At 40.1% G+C, this 17,384-nt stretch overlaps 1 protein-coding gene across 15 annotated transcripts in view; it reads left to right on the forward strand.

Moving 5' to 3' along the window:
* The window catches only part of LOC132405014 (transcription factor 4-like), a 649,090-nt gene that overhangs the window by 416,285 nt on the left and 215,421 nt on the right, over positions 1-17,384 (forward strand). The window lies entirely within an intron of this gene.

The raw sequence follows: 17,384 nt of genomic DNA on the forward strand, positions 1-17,384 counted from the left end.
CACAGGGAAGATGTACGGACTCCTTATGGACAGCGCCTGAACTGAACTCTGAACTCCAGAACACCCAGGACTGTAATAGCATTGTGCTAGCCACTGTGCTATTGTAGCCCCAACAAATAAAGCTAATCTTTAAAAAACTGGGAGAATGGGTTGTGTTAACTTGCTGTTACATAGCAGTGGTAATGCGATGTCTCGAGTCGATTATGATAATGCCCTGGGGAGTTGCCTGTTGATGGCTATTCTGGGATCTGGGATCCATATACTCCAAGCGGCTTCCAGACCTCAGAGTCTTGCCCCCTTTGCCATTTGCTGATCACTATGAGTCTTAATCTGGGATGCCACAGTGGATTTCCTTCATGGAGAAGGTTCCCTTTATATGTTTACTTTTTTTATTTTTGTTGTATTTATTATCTTATTGTGGTTATTTTGCTGCATTGAATCTAGTGTAACAATTATTTTGTTTTCCTTTACACTTGCGTACTGGAAATGACATTAAAAGATCTTGAATCTTGAAAATGCTGGAGGAACTCAGCAGGTCAGGCAGCATCTGTGGAGAGGAATAAAGACACTTCTCACCAAGGCCCTTCATCATTTCGATATACATGTGATAAATAAATCTTCTTTTCTTTTAGTAACAGGTTTCAGTAATCAAATCCAACTACATTTCATCCTTCAAATATGTGACTACTCTTGGATTTCAAACATTTCACCATTTCTACAATGAGGTTCTTATTCTCATTTAAAAATTAGAGTGCATGATGAATGTCGTTTTACTTTGCTGTCAGGGTAGTTTGGCAGGGTTTTGAATGCGTCCTCACTGATCAAGGTTACTGTGAAGGGTGTAGCGCTGTAAGCAAGACATTAATTGTTTCAGTGGCTCGATGTCATTGGTTTACGTCAGAACTGCAAAGGCTCTTGGATTTATTCCCAGTGACCAAAGACTAAAGCTCTTGTTCACATGGGTGTTTAAATAAGACCACAGAAAAACATAATTGTATTTGGGACCACGGAAGGCAAGTTCCGATCTGAGCTGACTAGGGAACATCACTTAGTGGTTGTGTTGCTCAAGGCAACAACAGGTTTTCACCTCTTGTTTGGCCTTTTTTAGTTATCACACAATTCCTCCTATTAATCTCAGGACTGAAACAGAGAACCTTCTTGCCATGTTACTGAAATTATCCAACATTTATTGCAGAATAGTGAGTGCATGGAATGTGCTACCAGGGGTAGCAGTAGAGGCAGACTCATTAGGGACACAGATAGACACATGGGTGAAAGAGAAACGGAGAACTATGTGAGAGGGAAATGTGAGATTGATCACAGAGTGGGTTAATAGATCAGCACAACATTGTGGCTGAAGGTCTTGTACTGTTCTATGAATATATTCAATGACAGTGTCCTTGTGTAGGGCTGTGTGGGGGGGGGGGAAGGGTGAGACTGATCTTGAGGAAGTTTAAAATGTTGGCACAACACCATAGGCCAAAGGAGCAGTACTGTGACATGTCCTATACTGAAGCAATTGTAGAATGAGTTGGTAAAACAAATCTCCCATTCATATGTTCAGGTTATGCTAAAACCTTCTCCAGCAGGGATCACAGAGAGGACCATATTTCCTTTAAAATCTGTTTTTCCAAACAAGGAAGGTGAAGGAGAGTAGCTAGAAGTTGATAGGTGAAGCCAGGTGGGTGGGATAAGTAAAGGACTGCAGAAGAGGAAACCTGATAGGAAAGGAGTGTGTGGATCATGGGAGAAAGGGATGGAGGATGTGTACCAGAGGGAGGAGGTGAGAGGCCAGACTAGGGAATAGAAGAAAAAAGGACGTGGGAGAGGAATTAAAAGAGAATAAAAATTACTGGAAGGAGAAATCGATGTTGATGTCATCAAGTTGGAGGCCACCAAGATGGAAGATAATGTGTTGCCCCTCCACCTAGAATGTGGCCTCATCATGGCAAGGGAGGAGACCATGGACCCACATGGCGGAACAGGGATGGGGATCGGAATTAACATAGTTTTGCCACCGGAAAATTCCACTTTGGCTGAAGGAGCAGAGGTGAGGAGGGATGAATGGATGTGCCATTATATTAGGAATCTACACTGGAAGTTAAAGGTATCTTCCAATACCTAAATTTGTCCAGAAAGCACAGGTCACAGCTTCACAATTAACTGGATAAATACAACTTGGGAAACTTGTTCGGCATGCCCTCTCCCACCCTAAATGTTTATTCCCTCCACACTTGTGTACTTAAGTTGCAGCGTGTACCATTCGTAACTTCTTTTGATGACAGCATTGCATGATATATGTTTGTTCCTGTGCTGTAATGTTCTCTGTTCTATGCTCTTTAATACACTCCTTTTCACTGGGTTTCAATAGAGTCATAGAACAGTACAGCACAGAAACAGGCCCTTCTTCCATCTAATTCATGCCAAGCTATTATTTTGCCTAGTCCCATTGACCTGGACCTGGACCATAGCCCTCCATATCCCTGTCATCAATGTACCTATCCAAATTTCTCTTAACTATTGAAATCAACCCCGCATCTACCATTTCCTCTTGCAGCTCGATCCACGCTCTCATGAGTGAAGATGTTCCTCCTCATGTTCCCCTTAAATATTTTGCCTTTCACCCCAAACCCATGACCTCGAGTTCTAGTCTCGCCCAACCTCGGTGGAAAAAGCCTGCTTGTGTTTACCTTATCTGTCCCCTCATAATTGTGTATACCTCTGTCAAAACCCCCTCAATCTTCTACATTCTAGGGAATAAATCCTGGAACTGCCACTGTACCTTCACCAGATAGATCACCGTCTTGTTGAGGGCAGCTGGAGATGGGTAACTTAATCTGTTCCTGCCAGGGACACACACATCTTGCTACGAATAAAGAGCAGTCATTGGTGTTTGAGGAAATGCTGTGTCCAAATTGGCTATCATGTCTTCAAATCACGGTGGTACTGTGCTTCAGATATACTTTGTTGGCTGGAGTTTGGATTCCCATAGTGTTTTTGTATAGGGATTGGATGTATGGTTTTGCCACTTAGTTGTCATTCAAAGTTCAAAGTGAATTCCTTATCCAAGTGTCTATATGTTATCATACCCTGTTCTGAGATTCACTTCCTTACAGGCATAAGCAGTAGAACAAAGAAATACAATAGGATCAATGAAAAACTACACACAAACAAAGACTGACAAACCATCGTTGTGCAAAAGAAGACAAACTGTACAAATATCAAAAAATAAACAAAGAAATAACCAAATAACAATGAGAAGATGAGTTGTAGAGTCCTTGAAGTGAGTCCATAGAATGTGGAATCAGTTCAGTGTTGCGATGAGTGAAGTTATCCATTCAGCAAGAGGGGCAAAAAATAGACTTGAATATCATAATTATGTAGGTTGGAGTTGGAACCTTTTTCACAAATTAGATTAATCAGTGTTTTCTGGTATAAACGTGTTGATTGTGTTTATGATTTTCTTTCCTGTGTTTTTATTTATTATTAAAATAAACACAGTTCAAAAATCTCATGTTTTAACTGGGGGGAAAAAAGCAAGTGTCAGGTTGTAAAGTTGTAAGCAGACTTTGAGTGAGGGGATTTATGAGAATGATTCCAAGAATGAAAGGGTTAAAGTATGACAAGCAAGAGGAAGTCTGCAGATGCTGGAAACCCAAGGCGACACATATAAAATGTTGGAGAACTCAGCAGGGCAGGCAACATTTATGGAGAAGAGTACAGTCGACGCTCCGGGACTCCAGCATTTTGTGTGGGTTAAAGTACGAGGGGTGTTTGATAGCTCTGGCCCTATACTTGTGAATTGTCCTGCAAATAAGCTTGGTGGGTTACTGGGTAGTGCAGCTCAATGGGCTAAAAGGGGCTGTTCTGTGCTGTAGCTCTAAACTAAAATAAATGAGGTGATCTCATTGAATCCTGCTGATTAGTGCAAAGCCTAGAGAGAGTGGATGTGGAGAGGATGTTACCTGTTGTGGGGGAGTCTAGGACCAGAAGACACAGCCTCAGAATAGAAAGACATCTATCTAGAACGGAGATAAGGAGGAATTTCTTCAGCTGGAGTTGAGTGAATCTCTGCAATTCATCGCCACAGACAATGTTGAGGTCAGGTCATTTGATGCAGAGTTTGATAGGTTCTTGATTAGTAAGGGCGTAAGAGATTATGGAGAAATGGCAGAAGAATGGGGTTGAGAGGGATAATAAATCAGCCATGATGGAATGGCGGAGCAGACTTAATGGGCTGAATAGCTTAATTCTGCTCCTATGTCTTACGGTCTTATTTCTCAAAAACTGTTGAAATCTGTGATACAAAGGGTTAAAACTGGGTCAGTGGCAGATTAGTCAAGTGATTTGGACCTGCATTTCCTCGACCAGACCTTGAGAAGTCAGAACTCTTGTGGAATGAAGTAATGGAAACCCAGCTGCTGAATTCCAAAAATGTCGACTCCAGGGAACATTTGTGAGAGTTAAACTGTGCAGAAAAATTCTTCACTCACTGGAATTCATAATACACTGGTTGTACGGCTATTTGAGTGAAGAGGGTAATTAGAGCATTTTAACAAATTTTGGTATTAGTTAGTACTTTCACCATTGAAGGAGCATATAATACCCTGTATGTTTCTGAAGAGACATTAAATCACAGTTTTTAAATGTAAAAACAGTGTGTAAAAAGACTGATTCTTTTTTTTAAATTTAAAAACATAATCCTAATGGTGTTTACCTAACAGAAATGCTGTTTCATTGCTTCCTTGAAGTCTGCTACAAATGAGCAAAAACAGCCAAAAATGCATTTCATTTAAAAGCTTTTTGCCAACTGGAATCCAAAGATGGGTTTTACTTGTGGACAGAACTTTGGACAGGGATTTTCAAGAGGCATGGTTTTATTGTATTTTTTTTTGTGTGCCATACTCTGCCAGCGCCTCGGCGACCACTTTTTTTTTCAAGTGGTTGTCTTGGAGGAAAGATTCTGTGAGTGGTTCCCCCACGTCCTTCTCACGGCGCAGTTTTTTTTTTACGAGGCCGAGTTACGAGCTCGACACTCAACCTGGCACGGATGGAAAGCGTGTCTGGGAGCAGCCTGACTGGATGCGAACTCCACTCCGGGGTCCGGCGTTGATGTCAATGCGCCACCAGCCAGTCATTGTATTGTATTGCATCTCTTAATTTTTCTGCATAGTTCTAAGAGATTAAAGTTTGGGAAGAGTGAATGAAGGTCGCGTTTTGAATCTCACTTGATGACCTTCAAAGTTCAATGTCAATTTCAAAGTCAGGGTTCATATCACCAGCATATATCATGAAATTTGTTGTTTTGTGGCATGGCAACAGTACAATACATAATCATATTTTTAAAAACTGTAAACTAAGAAAATATAAAAATTAAATTAAGTAAGTGTAAAAAGAGAGTGAAAAATAGTGAGGTAGTGCAGCTGGGTTCATTGTCCGTTCAGCAATCTGATATCGGAGGGGAAGAAGCTGTTCCTGAAACAGTTCAGGACAGTAGCAATATGGTGACAGTATGGTGCAGTTCAGATGTTAAATTTGGAAATTAATTCCTTGACATGTTTTTATGTTTAATGTTGCTTTTGACAATTTTGTTCCTGTATGGAACAATACTGTCAAGGATTGACAGTATCCTGTCAATCTGTCAGTGTCCTGTATGGTGACAGTAGCAATGCAAATAGGACATTATTATCAAAGTACATAAATGTTACCATATACTTACTTTGAGAATCATTTTCTTGCAGGCATTTACAAGAAAATAAAGAAATACAATAGAATTATACATAAATAAAGACTGGCCAACAACCGATGTGCAAAAAAAAAGACATTTTGCGCAAATAAAAAGAAATAAGTAAAATGGAATAAGAAAAGCTGTAAATTCCATAAAGGCCTTTTCCCTGTATATTACTGAGATTTGATTTTTAAATGCCAGTTTGCTTTCCTCAGTTTAAAAGGAGGGAGTTTGCAGGCAGAGGGCCTCACACTTTATGCGTTGTAATATTTTACATGTGCTCAGACACCACCTTTAGATTTATTTCAGTACTGCACCAGGTGCCAGTTAATTTACAGCCTTCACTGATGTGGCTTATAAAGTTTTTTTTCTCTTCTCTGACTGAAGCTTTCTCATTGTACTGCATTTAGAAATATCCTGCTGACAATGGACTGAGAAAGAATCCTTTCAATTGTAGAATGATGTGATGTAGCACTTAAAATATTTACCTCTAACAACATACGCTCCACAAAACACCTGTCCAGCAGTAACACACGCAAAATGCTGGAGGAACCCAACAAGTCTTGCAGCATCTATGGAGGTGGAATAAAGAGTTTTGTTCCGGTTGAAAGATCCCGTCTTGAAACGTCGACTGATTATCCACCTCCGTAGATGCTGCCTGACCTGATGAGTTCCTACAGCATTTTGTGTGTATTGCTCTAGATTTCCAACATTTGTACTTTTCCAACAGTGTAAGCTTTTCATACCTGTGGAGTGCAGTGCCCTGCATATTCAGGTCTTCTACAATGGGTTACATTGCTTTTGATTTTTAGTCAGTTTTGTGAACTTTCTTGCGCTTCTCTGCTCTCCCACCAAATTATTTCCTCTAACCAGATTTTTTTATGCTCAGTTGGAATGGTGCCAAAGGCCTGCCTGGAGCCATCTCCATGGTTTCATGAGTTCTATTCTTTGATCTTTCTACCTAGAGGTACAGCTAAGTGGTCCCAGGCCTCTGTGTGTGTTTTTTTCCTTTTTTCCTTTCTGTCCTTCCTCGTCATGTTTGTATTTTCACTCTTTTCTCTCTCATTCCCGTCATCCACTCTTGTTCCCACACCAGGAGACTTTAATGAGAATGCATCTTCAGGGCCGGCATCGTAACTCCTCTTTCCCAGTTTCAGTATCCAAACAACTTAACTACCTACGGCTTTCCACTTCTAACGGGTTAATTTATGGCCCAGTCTCATTAAGGGAATAAATTTACTAACAGTTGTATATCGTAGGATATGAAAGTGTATCATTGTATTCTCTGATTCAATGAGTCGAGTGCGAATACAAATTATTTTGATTGCGTGGAGCTAATTATCATAAAGCTTTGTGTTCATAATTCTGTCGAAATTATCCAAGGGGATTATAAAAAAATTTACAAGCACCACTTTTAAATAATCTCAAACGTAGGGTAGAAATATGTGAAATAATATCTTGTATAAATGTAAGACGAATAACTATATTTTTGACATTCTCATACAGTTTCTTGTGCCCCCTTGTGGAGTTTTAAAATTTCAGGACAAGCTTACGTGGCATTTCAACTTGCTTCTTGTTTCTTTGAATCCACAGTTCATTTAAGTGGAATAATTGATCTACTAGGGATGTGCCTCATCCTATCACACTTTAATCTCTAGTTTGAATAGCATCTCAATGGCTTCACAGGAAAACACATTTTGCATGTAAAAACATAATTATATAAATGTTTGTACTCTCTCAATCATTCAGCAAGGTGTTATATTGATATTAAATATATGCCTACATGGGATTTGTATTGAGTTGGAGTCTTTATTTATTATTTTCTGTATTTTAAAAGTTGCACAATAGAAGTGAGCTGCATGTCATTTCTGTATAATGACACTATTACAGCTCAGGGTGTCATAGTTCAGAGTTCGGTTCTGATGCCTTCTGTAAGGAGTTTATACATTTTCCTGTGCTCATTTGGGTTTCCTCTGGGTGTTCCAGTTACCTCCCGTATTCCAAAGATATACACGTTAGTAGGTGAATTGCTCATTGTAAGTTGTCCCATGATGAGGTTAGGGTTAGATAGTTGGGTTGCTGGGTGCTGAGGCTTGTTGGGAGTCTTTATCTCTAAATAAATAAATAGGTAACTGTGACAGGGAATCAGGATCAGGTGAAATTTGTTAACTTAGCAGCAGTACAATGCAATACATAATATAGAAAAAACACAAAATAAAATAATAATAAATAACAAACAATTATGGTATACATATATTGAATAGATTAAAATTTGTGCATAAAACAGAAATACTATATATTTAAAAAGTGAGGTAGTCTCCAAGGGTTCAATGTCCATTTAGGAATCGGGTGGCAGAGGGGAAGAAGCTGTTTCTGAATTGCTGAGTGTGTGCCTTCAGGCTTCTGTACCTCCTACCTGATGGTACCAGTGAGAAAAGGGCATGCCCTGGGTGCTGGAGGTCCTTAGTAATGGATGCTGCCTTTCTGAGACATCGGTCCTTGAAGATGTGCTGGGTACTTTGTGGGCTAGTACCCAAGATGGAGTCGACTAAATTTACAATCCTCTGCAGCTTTGTTCTGTCCTGTGCAGTAGCTTCCCCCATACCAGACAGTGATGTACCCAGGGTAAAATGCTCTCCAGGGTATAACTATAGAAGTTTTTGAGTGTATTTGTTGACATACCAAATCTCTTCAGACTCCTAATGAAGTATGGCTGCTGTCTTGCCTTGTTTATAACTACATTGATATGTTGGGACCAGGTTAGATCCTCAGAGATCATGACACCCAGGCACTTGAAATCTAAAGTATATTGAATAATTTCTGAGTTAATATTCAGTATATTTTAAATGTTTGCAGTGAAGATTTAAAGGGAATTAAAATATGCAAATTTTACATGGAAATAAAAATCCTTCTACATCCAACACAAAATGAAGTATTTTGACATTTGAGGTGATATTCTTCAGAGCAGTAATTTTATCGAACTTCAAAGTAAATTTATTATTGATGTGTGTGTGTATATATATATATATATATATATATATATATATATATATATATATATCACATTTTTTATTGGTTGTTAGCACTTCAAGCCGCGCCACCCAGCAATCTCCCGATTTAATTCTAGCCCAATCACAGGGCAATTTACAATGACCAATTAACCTACCAAATGGTACATCTTTCTTGCAAGCATTGACAGTAGAACAGAGAAGTACCACAGAAAAACACTGGAAAACTACACAAATAAAAGACTGAAAACCAATGTGCAAAAGAAGACAAACTGCAAATACAAAAAAGAGAGCAAACAAACAAACAAACAAACAAATAAATAAATAGCACTGTGAACTTGAGTTGTAGAGTCCTTGGGTTGTGGGATCAGCTCATTGCTGAGGTGAGTAAGCTTATCCACACTGGTGCAGGAGCCTAATGTTTGAGGGATAATAACTGTTCCTGAACCTGGTCCAGATGCTGACCACGTCTGCTGCTCATTAGGACACAACATAAGTAATGCCCCTGTTGTTTTGTAGTGTTAGGGATAGGCTGCAGAAGAGAAGCCATTTAAATCAATGTTCTCAATGTTGTATAATTTTCTTAATCCAGCATATCAAATTTTGCCCACCATTACCACAAAATGGATCAGGCCTGTAATTACCAGTAGTGCAGCACCCTCATTTTATGCAGCTCAAAACGCATTCTTGAGATAAAACTCAAGTTTGGAAGGACAAAGTCTGTAATTACACTGTCAAGCGTGTTTCGATGCTCATATGAATGTAGTACAACAACTGTACCCGTCCATTTTATGCTTTACTGAAATCTTTGAGAAAGCTTAAAATTAGCAGCACTATAATTTACCATTAGACTCAACAGAAATTGTAGCAGCACCAGTGTGCGGTTATTTACTAACCCCAGAATTAGCGGTGGTGTGAAATTCCAACATTAAAGACTCAACAAGAGAGCTCTTACAGCTCGTTTATAACTCTCAACTGGACAGCAAGGAACAATGATTAGATTTACAGAACAATCACACTTTCAGACTTAACCACTTAGTATTGAATTCTAGAAGCTTTGCCGGGCTTCAAGCAGAACAGCGGTGATCATGCGGTGATCTTCAAGCAGTCCAGATAACTCTTGAGCAGCAGGTAATTAACTTTAGTGCCTCAGTGGAACCACAGAAATACAATGGGTACAATTTTTTTTTAAACTGAGGAAATTTTAAACATTGCCAGCACGTTTTCCCTTTTGAAAATAGTTCTTAGATAAGCAAGGAGCATTTGACCAGCACGCTTTGGTTATATTATGTTCATGCCTCGTTGCAAAAAGTAAACATGAGGGTTATGTAGTGAAATACAGTATGAAGATCTGGGCTTTGCATTTAAGTGGTGCAATTTAGTTGGCAAATCTTCCTGCAAAAACTGACTCAGAGAATCCTGTTTTTTTATTCGTTTATATTTTTACTTAACTATTTCTCTTTTTCTCTCTTTTACCCTTTCTTCCTTTCTACCTTTTTTTTTCTTTTTTATTAATATTCAAGTGATTATTTACTTGCCTGGGATGTGGTATCACTAGAAATGCCTCCATTTGTTTTCCATCTCTGGTAGCCTCATAACTGAGGAAGGAGTTGAGTGTTGCCAGCTCTGGACTCACAGATAGGCCAGATTGGGTAAGGATTACCATTGCTGGGTTTGGAGTCACATGTAGGCCACACTGGGTAAAGATGCCAGATTTCTTTCCCTGAAGGGTATTAGTGAACCAGATGTGTTTTTACGATTAACATGAGTAAGATGTCGTACTGTGAAAATTTGCCTTTAACTCTCGCACACTTAGAAGGACTCAAAAATGTGGCATAATTTTATGTTACTGCTAAGAATTATTTTATTCAAATAAAACAACAAAAGCTACAGTGGTTGTCCAATTTAATAAAATAAGCAGGGCATAAATAATTAGAGCAAATTACTGAAATTTTAGTGTAGTTGATAGAAACCAAATTTAACAATAGCAACTATAGCTCTCAGCAGTAAAATTAAATGTTCAGGAAATTGGTGGAATTTTTAGTGAATTCTCTACATTGACTTCAGAGAGCTTAAAACACAAAGGTTTGATTAATTCTGTTTTCATCTTAAGATAATATATAAATCTTAATCACAAGTTATAAATGGCCTAGAAATTAAATTGTTGTTTTTCCTGGCCAGGCATTCTAATTTAAATGAGAAATAAAAATTGAATTTTCAGTATGATACGATTTGTGAATTTGCACTATAATATGCAATACACTTTAAGGTTATGTCCTCTCATTTTAGTCATTTCTGGAAAAAGTTGTTGGCTTTATCAGTACATCTTATCATCTTGTACACCTCTATCATGTTACCTCTCATCCGACTTTGCTCCAAAAGGAAAATCCCGAACTGGCTCAACCTATCCTCAGAAGACATCTCTCTAGTCCAGGCAGCATCCTTTTACAAAACCCTCTGCATTCTCTCTAGAGGTTCCACATCCTTCCTATAATGTGACGACTAGAGGTGATCACAATACTCCAAGTGTAGTCTAACCAGAGTTTTATAGAACTGCAACAATACCTAGAGGCTCTTTGATTCCAAACCCAACTAATGAAGGCCAACACACAATGATAAAAGGGAATAAAAGGGTTAATGTATGATGAGTGTTTGAAGGCTCTAGGACTTTATTTGCTGGAGCTTAGAAGAATAAGAGGGGATCTCATAAAACCTGTGGAACATTAGGACCTTAGAACCCAACCGCAGAATCGAGCAAAGTCTGTTTAGAACAGAGATGAGGAAGAACTTCTTAAACCGGAGGGTTTTGAAACTGTGGAATTCATTGCCACAGAAAGCTGTAGAGACCAAGTCATTGAGTATATTTAAAACAGAGTTTGTTAAATTCTTGATTAGTAAGAGTATCAAAGCTTACATGGAGAATGCAGGAGAATGGGTTTGAGAGGGATAATAAATCAGCCATGATGGAATGGTGGAACAGACTTATTGAGCCAACTGGCTTAATTCTGCTCTCATGTCTTATGATCTTATTACTCTTAAAAGCAAACCTAAGCCGCCCCCGCTGAGGATTATTGCTGGATCAATCAAACCAAAGAAACCCTTTTGTTTCCCTTCTTGTTTCCCTCTTACATCTTCCCTTCTTACCTGCCCATTACCTCCACCTGGTGCTCCTCTCCCTTCCCATGGTCTTCTGTCCTTTCCTATCAGATTCCTCCTTCTCCAGCCATTTATCTCTTTCACCAATCAACTTCCCTGGTCTTTACTTCACTCCCCGCCCTCCCCAGTTTCACCTACCACCTGCCACCTTGCACTTCTTCCTCCCCTGCTCCCCCCCCACCTTCATAGTCTGACTCCTTCCCTCTTCCTTTCCAGTCCTGATGAAGGGTCTCAGCCCAAAACATCAACTGTTTACTCTTTCCCATAGATGCTGCCTGGCCTGCTGAGTTTCTCCACATTTTGAGTGTGACCCTTTTGTGCCAAGCAGTTTGAGAGATGCCAGTAAGTCCAAAGACCACGTAGACCTCAATCCTATTTATAAGCTAATACGGGCAAAATTCCAGACCACAATGCACTGAATTCTCCCCGCAACCAATCAGCGACAGGAACCCCTTCCTTCCTATGTCACAACTGAGTTTTCTAAATGATGACCAATCAGTTGATTGGCAAGTATGTAGAGACCAAGCATTTAGAGGACAGCTTACTCACTTTACTTGTCATATAATTTTTGTCTTGTCATGGTTGCTCATGTTTGATTTTGGAATTCTTAATCATAAAGTCTTATAAGAGGACTTCCAAGTCCCTTTGCACCTCATATTTTTGAATTTTCTCTCCATTTAGAAAATAGTCTGCACTTTCATTCTTTTTACTGAAGTGTATGACCGAACACTTCCCAACACTATTCCTTCTGCCACTTCTTTGCCTATTCTCTTAATCTAAGTCCTTCTGTAGCCTCTCTACTTCATCGAAACTACCTGCTCTCCATCTATCTTCTTATCATATGATAATTCTTACAATCTTGATGGAATGTAGACCAACTCGTTAAGATCTATTGAATATTGGACCTATTGAAACCTCAAGGAAACCTGTGGACGGTTAAAGGGCCTGGATGGAGTGAACGTGGTGAGAATGCTTCCAGTGGTGGCGGAGTCTGGGATCAGAGGGCAGTGAATCTGTGGAATTCATTGCCACAGACAGCTGTGGGGGCCAAATCATTCGGTATACTTAAAATAGAGTTTGATAGGTTCTTGATTAGTCATAGAAACACGAAAACCTACAGCCCATACAGGCCCTACAGCACACAATGCTGTACTGAACATGTACGTACTTCAGAAATTACCAAGGCTTACCTATAGCCCTCTATTTTTCTAAGCTCCATGTACCTAACCAGGAGTCTCTTAAAAGACCCTATTGTATCTGCCTCCACCATCATTGCTGGCAGCCCATTCCACGCACTCACCACTCTCTGCATAAAAAACTTACCCCTGACATCTCCTCTGTATCTACTCCCCAGCACCTTAAAACTGTACCCTCTCGTACTAGCCATTTCAGCCATGGGAAAAAGCCTCTGACTATCCACACGATCAATGCCTCTCATCATCTTATACACCTCTATCAGGTCACCTCTCATCCTCCTCGCTCCAAGGCCAAGTTCATTCAACCTATTCTCATAAGGCATGCTCCCCAATCCAGGCAACATCCTTGTAAATTTCCTCTGCACCCTTTCTATGGTTTCCACATTCTTCCTGTAGTGAGGTGACCAGAACTGAGCACAATACTCCAAGTGGGGTCTGACCAGGCTCCTATATAGCTGTAACGAAGAGTAGGGGTCCCAGAACAGATCCCTGAGGCACACCACTGGTCACTGACCTCCATGCAGAATATGTCCCGTCTGCAGCTGCTCTTTGTGTTCTGTGCGCAAGCCAGTTCTGGATCCACAAAGCAAAGTCCCCTTGGATCCCGTGCCTCCTTACTTTCTCAATAAGCCTTGCGTGGGGTACCTTATCAAATGCCTTGCTGAAATCCATATACTCTACGTCTATGGCTCTACCATCATCAAAGTGTTTGGTCACATCCTCAAAAAAAAAATTAAATCAGGCTCATAAGGCACGACGTGCCTTTGACAAAGCCATGCTGACTATTCCTAATCATATAATGCCTCTCCAAATGTTCACAAATCCTGCCTCTCAGGATCTTTTCCATCAGCCTACAGTCAGGGCAATAAAGGTTACAGGAAAAGGGCAGGAGAATGGGGTTGAAAGGGATAATAAATCAGCCATGATGGAATGGCAGAACAGACTTGATGGGCCGAATGGCTTAATTCTGCTCCAATATTGTAAATGAATCAATTTGAAAATGCTCAAGCAGTCAATAATCCGAGCTGCCCTCAAACCCTGATTCAATTATACTACATCTATTTCTTGTTTTGCTACCCATAGCGAACACTGGCATAGTTACAACGACCTGAATATCTTCCTTCTGTGGTTTCCCACACAATGAAGCAAATCTTCTTGCTATCAATTCATTGAATTCTCTAGCGCAGAAGGAAGCAATTACTCCCACTGCAGCAGTGCTAGCTCTCAAGCTATCTGCTTGGTCTCATTCACCTGCATATCATTTTAAAATATTCCACTTCCTTGTAAAAAGCTACAGGGATTTTGATTTCACTGCTGTTTCTGGTTAGGCATTCCACATCCAGTTAGCCACTGCTTACAATTCTATTTTTGGCTTTAAAGTTAACCTTTCACCTCATTTTCTAGATATTAATTCCCAAACCAAGGGAAGCCTAATGTCTGCTTCGTTTTATTTAGAGATATGGTGTGGAACAGGCCCTTCTGGCCCACTGACTCATGCCACCCAGCCACCGACTGATTTAACTCTAGCCCAATCACAGGACAAATTACAAACAGCAATTAAACTACTAACCAGTAGTGGGAGGAAACCTACATACATGTAGGAAGAACCTTCTTACAGAGCACACAGGAGCCAAATTCCAAACTTTGACACCCCAAGCTGTAATAGCATTGCAGTAACCGCTACTCTACTGTACCACCAAAGTTCCATGGCATATTTGTCAGGATCCTTCATAAATTAGAAACATTCTGTATCAAAACAGAATCTCTTTTGTTCTGCTATAGCGAGCACAAGTGCCATTGGTTTCCTGACCCTCTCACTCCCAATAATCCCTCTTCTTCTCTCTCCCATTGGGCGGAAGATTCAAAAATCTGAAATCTGAGTACCACCAGCCTCAAGGACAGGGAGTCGTGGCTGTGTTGTGATTACAGTACCAGCATCCCAGGTTCAATTCTTGCCGCTGCCTGTAAGGAGTTTGTACATTCTCCCTGTGACCACATGGGTTTTCTTCGGGTGCTCCAGTTTCCTCCCACAGTCCAAAGACGTACCGATTGGTAGGTTAATTGGTCTTTGTAAATTATCCTGTGATTAGGCTAGGGTTAAATTGGTGGTTGCTGGGCAGCATGCTTCAAAGGGCTAGAAGGGTCTGTTGCATCGACCAATCAATCAATCGATCGATAAATGATTGAACGAGTGGCAGCTTCTATCCCACTGTTATCAGACACCTTAATAGACATCGTGTATGATAAGCTGGACTCTTGGCCTTACAATCTTTCTCATTATGATCTGGCACTTTGCCATTTACCTGCACTGCACTTTTTAAACTTTATTCCACATTGTATTGTTTTTATTTATTCTCGTTCAATGCACTGTGTGATGATTTTATCTGTAGGAACAGTAAGCGAGACAAGCTTTTCGTTGTATCTTAGTACATGCGACTGTAATACACAAATACCAATCCCTTAAACTGAACTGTTCTCTCAACCTGTGGACTCGCTTTCAAGGAGTCTTTATTTTTTTGTTTTTTGTTTTTTCTTTTTTGTATTTGTATCTTTTGTTGTCTCTTGCATATTGGTTGTTTGCTCATTTTGTTGCGTGGGATCTTTCATAGAGTCTATTGCGATTCTTGGTATTTACTGTAAATGCCTGCAAGAAGATGAATCTCAGGTAGTATATAGCATGTACTTTGAACTTCATTGGTATTGATATGTTGTCGCATGTACTGAGATAGGAGTGAAAGCTTGCCTTGCATACTGTTCTCACAGATCAAATCATTACTTTGAGATGGAGAAAAGTAAAACAATAACAATGCAGAATAAACTGTAACAGCTACAGGAAAGTGCAGTGCAGGTAAGCAGTAGGTTCAATATCATAAGAAGGTAGATTGTTAAGGCCATGAGTCCCAACTTATCATAGTAGGGAACTATCTAAGTCATAACAGTGGAGCAGAAGCAGGGCTGAAGTCCTCAGCATCTTCTTTTTGGTCGCAGCAGCAAACACGAGACAGCTGGACAATCTGGTGCTGGTGAGACATGGTGATGTTTTGGGACCAGCTGCAGCACTGAACTGTCTCCACGGCTGTGAGCTCACTTTCGGGAACTCCGTGCATTATTTGTTTACTTTTTTTTTAGTGTTTGCACAATTTATTCTTTTTTGCACACACTGGATGTGTAGCAGTCTTTTGTGGTGTGTGGTCTTTCATGGATTCTGTTGTGTTTCTATTTATGGCTGCCTGCAGGAAGAAGAATTTCAAGGTTGTAGACAGTATACAAACTTCAATAATATTGCCCAGCAAATTTTTTTCTGAAGTATTGCTTCTTCAATTTTTTTTGTTTATGATTGACCACTCGAAGCTAAACACAAATATAATTTCAGACTACTGTGTCATGTTGGAATTTGGAAAAACAAGAAATACTTTTATTGACTATAATGTGTTTAATTGCATAACAGTGTTGACAAGTTGCAACTGGGTGAAAAATGTTTTGTTTAGGTACACCCAAAATTATCTGGGAAGCAAAATTTTTGTTGTCCAGTGTAATAAATGTACTTTGAACTTAGCTTTAAAGTCTAGAACAATGTTTGACTGTACTATGCAGACCAGTGCTCCATCTCCTAGAGAAACAAGAAAGTGGAAGTGCTACGAAGGGAACTCAAGAGTTCTCACTCGGTGCCTTGGTCAAAATTTATTCCCCAATTAATATCACTAGAGCAGCTTATTACGTTGCTTGAGGTGCCTGTTGTGTGTATTGTGTCTGCCATCAAATAGTAATTCTTGTGCACAGTCTGGATATTAAATCTTCATGGCACAATAACCCTCCATTGGTTGGGTCGACCATGGATGTTGTCTCCCAGCTGTCTACATCATACATAAGCTAGTATGCAAGCCAAGACAGTACAATATGAGGGCCAAGCTGTTGTCCATGCAGCAGGCTCCCCATCTCCATACAGTTGATGAATCCAAAGAAATGGCAGAGACCAATGCAGTTTGGCACCAGTGACATCACAGGATTGCCAGGCAGCGTTGAACTCAACACAGGACTGCCTTAGGGACTCCAGCTCTGGATTTTTCCATTGGGGTTTTACTCCCAAAATCTTCCTTGTGAGTGGGTGTAGCCACAAGGCAGTGGAGGTCTGAGATCGGAGTTTTCTTTCTCCTAACCACGGCTGGTGAGCCCCATCTGCCCAAAGCTACTGGTTTTAAGGTACCAGTGATCGGCCCTTCCCCTTCTCATATCAATAGAAACAGTTCTGCTGGGCTTAGTAGCTAAGCCGCACGTCAAGACCAGGAGCTAGACTTT

This window comes from Hypanus sabinus, chromosome 14 (assembly GCF_030144855.1).
Source record: "Hypanus sabinus isolate sHypSab1 chromosome 14, sHypSab1.hap1, whole genome shotgun sequence".
Lineage (NCBI taxonomy): Eukaryota > Metazoa > Chordata > Chondrichthyes > Myliobatiformes > Dasyatidae > Hypanus > Hypanus sabinus.